Raw genomic sequence first — 10,302 nt, 5'->3', positions numbered from 1 at the left:
TTGCCAGAACAAGCATTTAAGTCCTTAAAATCCATGTAAAAAATTAATACACACACACACACACACACACATACACACACAGAGAGATGGTAACGAACCTGCTGCACAAGCTTGATGAACTGAGTTCAGTGCAGACGACCCAAGGTGCAAGGAGAGAAGCAACTCTTAAAAGCTGTCCTTTGGGAGCTGAAGGGGTAAGCAACCCTGTAGGTGGAACAACAATATGAACTAACCAGCACCCCCAGAGCTCATGTCTCTAGCTGCATATGTAGCAGAAGATGGTCTAGTCGGCCATCATTGGGAAGAGAGGCCCCTTGGTCTTGCATACTATATATGCCCCAGTACAGGGGAATGTCAGGGCCAAGAAGTGGGAGTGGGTGGGTAGGGGAACAGGGGTGGGGGGAGGGTATAGGGAACTTTCGGGATAGCATTTGAAATGTAAATAAAGAAAATATCTAACAAAAAAAATTAAAAAAAAAAAAGCTGTCCTTTGGCTTCTATACACACTCTGTGACACATATACAACCAAGGTCACATGCAAACAGAGGAACAATTATTTTAATTTTTTATTTAGACTTATTTATATGTGTGTTATTAAATATCTAAAGGCATTAGATCACCTAGAACTGGAGCTACAGATAGTTGTGGCCCACCCATCAGAGCTAGTGTAGTCTACAAGTTAAGGCCTCAGTCCCCAAAGACCGCTCCCACCTCACAAACCAGCCCCCAGTCACATGTATGCCCAAGTCCCCATCCCTTCTACAACACAGAAGAGGTTCCTACTTGCCCCTTAAAGCTCAGTGACTCACTACAAAGTCACAGAACTCAGAAAATCACTCTATCTGCAAGCACAGCCCACTGTAACATAAGGTATGGGTGGGGAAGAGCTCCCACCCTCCCTGGGAAGGCAGGGAAGAGCTCCTATCCGCGCTCTCTGGGAACACGGGTGCCCATTTCCACATAAGCAATCCACAGAGAGGAGTTCCCCAAGTCTCAGTGTGTCCACCTGGAACCTCACTATTTAGACATGACTGATCAACTTCCAAGGTTTCTCCTCTGAGATGCTGGAGGGTGACAGCTTCAGCCCCACTGGCCCCTGGCTGTGAGGACAGCTCCTCTAAATCAGCCTTCAGTCGGAGGCACTAGGCAAATACTACACACTAAAGGAAGACTAGAGTTAAGAATCACAGGGAACAGGTCAGGAAGACACAGCTGAGCCAAGGACAAGGAAGACGCACAAGACTGGAAGACAGAAAGAAAACACAAAGATGAGCATCACCACAGTTAAGCTTATAGAACCACAATGGAGGTGCAGCTGCCCCTCCACAGTCAGGCCCTGTGCCTCCCGCCTCCCATCAGTGATGGTGGCCTTTCTTCTCCTCAAAGACACTGTGCTCCTTTAAGCCACAGAATGTGCTGATTCCTTAGCTAGGAAAGCAACTTCCGCTTCCCTGATTAAGGCCTATCTGCATCTCAGAAGGCCAGGGTGGGGGTGGGGGGCTCTCCATCATTAGGTTCTGTTGAGCATCTTTTTTCAGCCCCTGTAACCGCTGGGAATCAATTATTTACGTGTTTGCTTGTTTATCTGCCCCACTCGAGTATAAATAGAGTAAGGACAGGGACCCACTGACAGACTACCCTTGGTGCCCACAGACAACAGGCCTTCAGTCTCCCAGGCTGGGCAAGCGCACACTGGGCACCTGCAGCAACCTTCACTGGGTTATCTACAGACAGCACTGGAAGGTGAGACTTTCTGAAGGCTTTTGGTATTTTTGCCTTATTTATATTTTCAAGACATTTCTTAAGTAAGCAGGTACTGCTTTTGTAGTAAGAAAACCACGCTATTTTTTAAATTGCCAAATCACAACTATCATATCATCTCAACTGATGCAATCAAAACAACTACAGATAACACACAATGACTGTGATTTAAAATTAACTGAATGAAAAGGAAACGCAAGGTTACAATTACTGCAGGGTTATCTACCCTTCCTGTGACACTAATTAACAACATACAGATTGGACAGGCAGCCACAGCATGTGCAAAAGAGATCATCTTCTTAGACAACAGCTTCTGTGAACACTCAACTCACAAAACATCTATTTTTAAGGATCCATTTCTGTGCTTTTAAAGGGTTTTTTCACAAAGCAAAACAAAGAAAATCTTCCCTTTCAGAAACCTACATCCACAACCTCAATTAATGTAACATTTATGGTATTAAATAATTACTGATTTTCATCTTACAGTGCATTTTTGTCTAGGTTTGGTTTTCTGGGTAGTTATTTGTTCATTTTAATTTTTGTTTGTTTGTTAGTTTAACAGAGTCTCACTATATGGCCCTTGCTAACCTAAAACTCACTATGTAGCCTAGCCTTAGCCTCCAGAGTACTGGGATAATAGGTGTATACCACCTTAGACTGCTTATTTTATTTGACCAACAGTACAGATGTTCCTGAAGTGAAATGGGGTTATCTCCCAATAGATTCATCATAAACTGGAAATATCCAAAGTGGGAAATGCATGCAATGCTCTGAATCTATCAAATGTCACTGCTTGGACACACAGCACACTGGAGAGTTATGAGCTGTCCTGCCTGTGGTCCAGGGGATCAGTTAGGAGCATCTTAGACCAGACTGCCAATCACCAGCACAGGAAAAAGTCAGATCACGGTTCCAAGTACGGAACACACATTGCTCTTGCACTGCACAGTCAAGGCATTCGACTGGACTCACCCTAAACCAGGATCATATGGACTCTCTTCCTCACAGAACTTCAAACAGCATGTACAACCCATTTATGTCATACAACCTGAGATCCAAGAGTCAATCTCATCATCCTCACCAGAGAGATAAAGTACAAAGCGAAAGGTAACTAAAGTGGAGCTGATCCAGTATTTCTCTTGTTCTCCTTCAAACCATTTACCCTGCAGGATGAACTCCAAAGAGCCTTTTACACAGAAGCAAACCACAGGAGCTGTCAGTTAGCTTTTACCTCCTGGGGAATCCAAACCTCTGCAGCCCTCTCTCCCACCTTTCTCCTGTCTCAAAGCTCTTGTCCAGCCATTCCATGCCACACACTGACAAATGGCTGCCAGGGGCCTCCGTGTGGTGAACTGTCTAGGACATGGAGACAAGTTCAAGAGCAAAACCAGTGATGCTCCTTGCTCTCACGCAGTTGGCATCCTAATAACACCCCCTCAAGTATCTTCTTCCCAATCTCTCTAATCACTAAAAGAATAGTAAAAGAACAATTATATCTGAACAGGCACAAAAATAGGTGCTACTTCCCACTGGCCACTGCTAACTGCAATCTGCTCTCTTGAATCTAAAGCAGAAGTAAGTGGATTTTTATAAAACATTGGATGTCCGGTGCATAAGCCCTTATGATTTATAGGAATGCTGTGTAAACACATTCACTGCCCCTAACTTATCAAATGTCACCTGTGTATAACACAAGGCCTCATAACTGCAAATTCACTCAGGAAATTTATGCTGCAGCCAGGCTTGTAGTTTCAGCACTTTTGAGGCCAGAGCAGATGATAAGCACAAACTCAAAGCCAGGATGGGCTAGCCTGTGCTACAGTGAAATCCTTTCCCAAAACAAAACAAAATGAATAAGTTTTCACCGGAAATAATTAGCCCTGAACGTATAGACACAAAAAATAGGCACATATACACTGAATGGCTCTCGTGCATTTTGTTTCAATGGCTTTATTCTAAATCAATGTCTTCCTTAGTACATGACATTAAAAGCCAGTAACCCCATGCATCACATCTGTGTCTCACAAATTCATGCCATCAGAAAAAGGAAAAAAAAAAAAAAAACCAAGCCCTCAAGAGCAAGCAAGCCAAAGGCTTAGCAGAAGAAGATGGGAAGCGATACCCTGCTGTTGTAAGAAGAGGACATTTAATTTTAGTCATTGAGGATAAAACTTGGCCGCTTGCTATGACCTTGTTACTTTCACATTCTAGTTCAGTTGAATCTAAAATCCAGCCACATCCTTGAGTTCAACACCTGATTCTACCACTCAGGGAAGGGAGTAAAAAGCACTTGGTACCACTTCCTGTCTTCCAGCTATTCTCCAGGAACCCCATGCTGCTCAACTATGAGATAGGGTTTGATGGTCAGCTTAAAAACTAAACCCTGGTTGTCCCACTTTGCCAGGAAGCATAGATAAACTCAGGCCAGGGGACAAAGGCCAGGATGGTTTCAGCAACATACTGTCTAGACAATAGGTTAGTAAGACAAGTTACTTATCACTGATTCTACCGGGAAAGGGTTGCAAGAGAATGAATTCAAAAAGGTTGTTTCAAATTCAGCTTGTTAGATGGCTACAAACTTTATTTCAGCAACAACACTTTAAGGCCAACCCACATTTAGTAACACAAGATTTGTGGTTCATTTTTTAAGGCTTTCTGAGTGGACCCTTAACGGTCTTGCAGGGAGGCCTTGGCAGTGCTGAAGTGAACTTCTACAGCCGCTTCAGATCTCTAACCTGGCCAGCCGAGAAATGGATAGGCTCCAGCTGTCTCCCTCCTCACACTTCTGCAGTCCACAGAAGCAATACTGTGTTTTCAAGTCTTACTACCCTTCTCTGTTGCTCTACTCCTCATTTTCATGCAGGGCACTTTTAGGAAACTCAGCAAACTGAAAGAAGCCAGGCAGCTGCTTACCCAGAACCCACTTACCTGGACAGCCTAAGGGAGAGCTCAAGTGATGCCCTCCTAGCCCACCTAACTCCCACACATCATTGCTTGTTAACAAATCTCTAAGTACCTAAACAACAGATATAAATAATGGGGGGGGGGGCTCATAAAATGTACCCATGAATCAGGCCAAGAGTTCTGGGCCCTGGTGAGAAGTTTCCCAAGCTACTTGTTGGCTAAGCCATCTAACTTCAGTTTCCAAAGCATAGTCATAGAGTTTACGAAGGTTAAGTAAGTTAACACATAGAAATGCTTCAGAAGGACTTAATGTCAGCTGCTCCTGTTATAGGTGCATGATGCTCTGACTTATCACACACAGCTTATGCCAAGCCACTCTTCTTGCTATAAGCAAAACTGTGTTTCCTACTGGCTAAGTCACTCCAAAGGGAAGCATGGGGTGCAACTGACACACCTCGATGAGTGTAAGTTGCTCTAACTTTTCTAGATGGCAAACTGAAGTACACACTGCTGATCTTTAAACTTTATACACCTATACACAGTAAGCATCGCCTCTGTCTTGGACAAAGAAACCTCTTTTTGCAGTCAATCACAGTAACACAGACTCAAAACTGACCAGGGCACTAAGAATAAGTGACTGTTGACTGCTCAGACCTTTACAGGACATCTGTCGCCCGCTCAAAGCTCGGCAAACATTACAGGGCAGAGAGAGCAGAGGGACTGACTGCTAGAGCCCAAGCGGGAAGGAAGGCTTCCTGTGGATATGACTTGGCTGTTGCACCCACAAACTCCCAGCCATAGAAGTTGCTTGCACAAAACTGGTGCCATCAACATCCCATCATGGAGAGAGGAGAGGCCCATAAGCCCCATTTCTTCCTGAGGAGCTGCTGACAAGTTAGTGGCTGAAAGGGGAAGGAAAAGGAACTCATATTCCTCAGTGGCATAGACGCTGGTAAGCTGCCCATTGCCCCCCACCCCCACTCATGCAAACACCCTAATTAAATTCAGTGGACCTGGGCACCTGACACCCACAAGCCACCAACAAAGAAAGACATACGGTAAAAGCTGGGGGGCTTGTTGGGAATAGGGGATGAGGAGCAAGGAGACCAGGGAGGACAATGAGGGATAATCAGACATGCTATGTATGTGTCTGAAAACGTGAAAAACTAAAACAAAACAACTTTAGCACAGTCTTTTACTCTGTAATCCCACTTCTAGAAACCTAGGCTTTATAAGAAATTGTTGTATGTGTGTGCACCAGTGTGTGAAGTGAAATAAATACATTTGCTCGAGTGGGTGTATGTGGCTGGCATTGCGATGTCTTTTCCTCAATTGCTCTTCTGCCATGTAAGTTGTGGGATAGTCTACTGCTGAAACTAGACTGTTCTAGCCTGCAGGTCTAGGGATCTTCCATCCTCCTGCTCCTGGGTTTAAGGCTGCCCTCTAACTTGTCATGTTTTTTCCCCATGTCACCATCCCAGCTTTATGTAGGCTCGGGGGATCCAAACTCAGTTCCTCATGCATGGACAGAAAGCACTTTATCCACTGAGCCATCTCCCTAGAAACACATCTAAAAGGGGGAAAACAAAAAGCTTAAGAAATGCCCATAGCAGACTGGAGAGACTGACTACTTTCCAGGTGACCCAGGGTTCAATCCCTAGCACCCACGTGGTGGCTTACAACCATGAAAAACTCCAGTTCCAGGGGATTCAATGCCTTTTCTGGCCTCCTTGGGCATCACCATGGTGATACACGTGGTTTGGAAATAATATACGGACTAAACACCTACTTAAAAATTTTTGAAAATTAGTAAAATTTCAAAAATAAGTTAAAAAGAAATGCTATTAGGGAAAGGCAGTCACTGCAGGGATACGGAAAGCAAGGGTGGAAAATGACACACTACACTAAATGTCTAATAAACTGGCCAAATTCTCACAGATCCACAAGGTGATATATTATCCAGCTATTAAATTTATATCATAGACATGGAAGTGTTTTGGGTTTTTTTGTTTTGTTTTGTTTTGTTTTTTTAAGATGCTGAGAAAACAAGTTAGAAAATAAATCTATTGTGGTTAGTGCATGCTTGAATTCCAATATCAGGTTAGCAGAGGCAAGAGGATCTCGATAAGACTGATGCTAGCATGATCACAACAGCAAGACACATGCTCTCCCTCTCCCTGGGACAGAGACAGAGAGAAAGAGAATGAAAAGAAAGAGAAAACAAACTAGAAAAATGGCTCAGTGGTCCTGATCCAAGTCCTCGTGTATATATGTGGGGGACGTGGGGAGTCCGTATTTTTGAAACTGTTCCTTTTAGGCAAAAGGTAGGAAAAAAATCATTGCAAGTTAGAAGCCAGCCTGGTCAATCTAGCGAGCTCCGGGCTAGCCAAGGCTAGATAGGACCTTGAAGAAGAAAGAAGAAGAGGATGAAGAGGAGGAGGAAAACAGACATGCACAGCAAGATCCCATTTGTGTACCAAAAGCTGTAGATGAACAGCCATATGCACACACAAAAATGGCCTGGTATATATGACTTGTGTCATGAATTTATAGATATTTCATAGTTTCCTTGCTTTTCTATATTTCTGTGTGATTTTTTTAAAATACAAAGGCTATTAGTTATTCACTCTAAATTGATTGAGACTAATTCCAAAGTAATACAATTAAGATGAAAGTGATCATGAAATTTATTTTGTAATTATATGTATAATCCTTGGTAGCTTATTAAGTAAAGTATACATTATTTAGTACCAAGATATTATCAAGAGACTTCCTTTACAAAACAATGAGTTTCTACTTGTGACCACAAAGTAAAGCAGTACAGAAATCACGTGAGTGTTAGCTTGCAAATTTTATATCTCATACACTCCAATTCTTCCCATCAGTGTGAACTACTACTTAATAACTGACTGTGTTTAAGTGTAGATCACTGTGGCGCATGCTTGAAATCCCAGCGCTTGGCGGCAAGTCAAGCAAAGTCCACTGCCAGTCTTCCCATTTTTAGCAAAGAAAACTGAGGTCCTGAGAGGTTTGGTAACTACATCTAAGTCATTAACAATATGTGATGAAGTCCCATACTCTTCAGAGTTTGGCACTGAATGTAGCGCTCACCCACATAAAAATTTATAGGCCCTGTGGTAGACCCTGTAAAGGAAAGATCACATATCATAAGAGTCGAATTGGAAAGCATATATACTGTCCATATTTTCTAAAAATGATTCTTTATGTTGGGACTATCATCATTTATAAAATGATATGTGAAATGATTAGACTCTACATTAAATTTTGAGTCCTCAGGGGCAACATCTGCTAGTCATCTTTCTAGCACATCACCCAGCAAGGCTGTACATTCAATACTGGTCAAGCTTAGGGGAACTGACTAAGCTTAGGGGAACACAGCGCTGTGACTACTCTTTGATGTGACCAACTCGGCGGGTAGACTTAAAACAGTGGGATCAAGGCAGTGTGGCTCACCCATCCACTCTGCAACTGTCTGAAGGGCACTGGCTTAGTTTCTAGGCAGACCACCAGCCAACCCTGCTCTTCTGGAACACTCACCACAGTGGATGCTCTTGCTATCCACTTCAGAGACAGTCTAAGGAGACACTCGGTAAGAGAAAAGCACAATTCCAAGGTTCTCCAAATTCTCTGGCTTGGAGAAATTCCTGGAAACTGTACTGACAATACTGACTACTTCCCATTGTCTGACTGAGCTGGAGAGACAGAAACCTGTTAAGCTGATGTAAAGATATCTGAATGCCAGACTTAGATGGAGCCAGTAAGTGGAGCCATTCAGGAGGGAGTCACTAAAAAGAGAAGTCTGACATAAACCCAACCTCCATTAATTAATTTTCTATAAGTCACAAGTTGAGCAAATTAAAAGGATGAGAGTCTAGAGACTGTAGCACCTGCCTAGCACAAGGCCCCAGGATCAAATGCCAGCACCATACACAAAGACAATGTGAGGCTCTCGGTGTAGCTAGGTGCTAGGCTACACTCTAGCATGCTCCAAGTCCTGGTTCAGTCACCAAAAGAGAAAAGGCACAGGCAGAGGAATTTACTAAGGCCTCCCTTTTAATCTCTTGCAAGTGTTTTAAGGGTGTGTCTCAATCTAGGTTATTTGGGGAAAAGATAAAGAATGCCCAAAGGAAAAAGAAACTGCTAGTCAACAGCAAAAAAAAAAAAAAAAAAAANAAACAAACAAACAAAAAAGATATGGGCTGGAGAGATGGCTCAGCAGTTAAGAGCACTGACTGCTCTTCCGAAGATCCTGAGTTCAAATCCCAGCAACCACACGGTGGCTCACAACCATCAGAACAGCTACAGTGTACTCATATACATAAAATAAATAAATCTTTAAAAAAAATTAAAAAGAGAGAGAGAGAGAGAGAGAGAGAGAGAGAGAGAGAGAGAGAGAGAGAGAGCGAGCACTGAGGGACAAACATTTCAGGGAACTAACTTGCCACTACTCATTTTATGCCCTATTTCACAATGCTCAGCATCTGAACAATCCACAGGGTTCCAAAGTACATTAAAATGTGCTCATTTCCTCTCTTACTCAGGCAGAATAATAATAGTTTTGTGGCGGTACCACAATCCTCAGCAATTTCAATGACAGATACTTTTTTTTTAAAACACATACTCTCTGAGAGGTGCCTTACTGCAGCCACTTAAAAGTGTATAGAAATATCTATGCCCTGTCACCAAATCAGTGGCCTTCACTTCTTAATTTAAATCCTTTATAATTTCCTGAGTTCTTTACACACCTCCTACAGAAAGACGCTGCTTTTTAAAAAGTTCTTAAGTTATAAGGGAACTCACACACACATACAAAATATTTCAAGCAAACTAGTGTAAAAAAAAAAAGTAACAAAAATGGTAACCATAATGGTTGCAGAAACGTCTGCACTCTTCACCGTTAACATCTTCTAAAAATAAAAGTATCCCAACAAATAAATACATTCCTCCAGTTTGGAGCATTTGGAGAAGTACCCTGCGAAGCAGCTGGCCTGCGGGCTCCTGGCCCCAGCTCCTGCCCTCACATCCTGTCCACTGCATAATCCATGAGCAAGCCTTTCTCTTCATCAATTCAGCGGGATTAGTAAACCGGCCTCCCTGAAACTAGAACTGGCATTTTCCACGAGCATTTGTTCCCATGCTTTCACTATCTACGCTATTTATCAGGCTCTTTTTCTTTTTTCTTATTTATCCTCCGTGTTTCCGACCACGAAGTACCAAGAGAAAGATATCAACACATAAGCACAAAAGAACCGCATCTGGCCAGAGTGCATGCATTTACATTTCCAGGTTGCTTCTGTTTTCCGAAAAGCGGTGATGAGGGCAAAGTCGCAAACTTTCACATTCAAGATGCTACCAAATACCTCTACACCCTCAAGCTGCAGCAAGAAGCCACTAATCTATTCCTTCAAAAGCAAAGCCTGTAGTCTGAATCACAACAATAGACTGGCAAGGGGATCAGCGAAGTTGTCTTCCAAAGCAAAGGCAAACAGAAGTGAAGGAAGATCCAGCCAGCTCCTCCTTGCTTTTCTTTCTTTCTTTCTTTCTTTCTTTCTTTCTTTCTTTCTTTCTTTCTTTCTTTCTTTCTCTCTCTCTCTCTCTCTCTCTCTCTCTCTCTCT

General features: G+C 42.9%; 1 protein-coding gene across 4 annotated transcripts in view; it reads right to left on the bottom strand.

The window, feature by feature from the left end:
- The window catches only part of Itsn1 (intersectin 1), a 184,505-nt gene that overhangs the window by 173,172 nt on the left and 1,031 nt on the right, over positions 1–10,302 (bottom strand). The window lies entirely within an intron of this gene.

This window comes from Mus pahari, chromosome 12 (assembly GCF_900095145.1).
Source record: "Mus pahari chromosome 12, PAHARI_EIJ_v1.1, whole genome shotgun sequence".
Taxonomy (NCBI): domain Eukaryota; kingdom Metazoa; phylum Chordata; class Mammalia; order Rodentia; family Muridae; genus Mus; species Mus pahari.
Note: the sequence above shows the minus strand (reverse complement) of the source record. Positions and strands in the feature narration are given on the sequence as shown.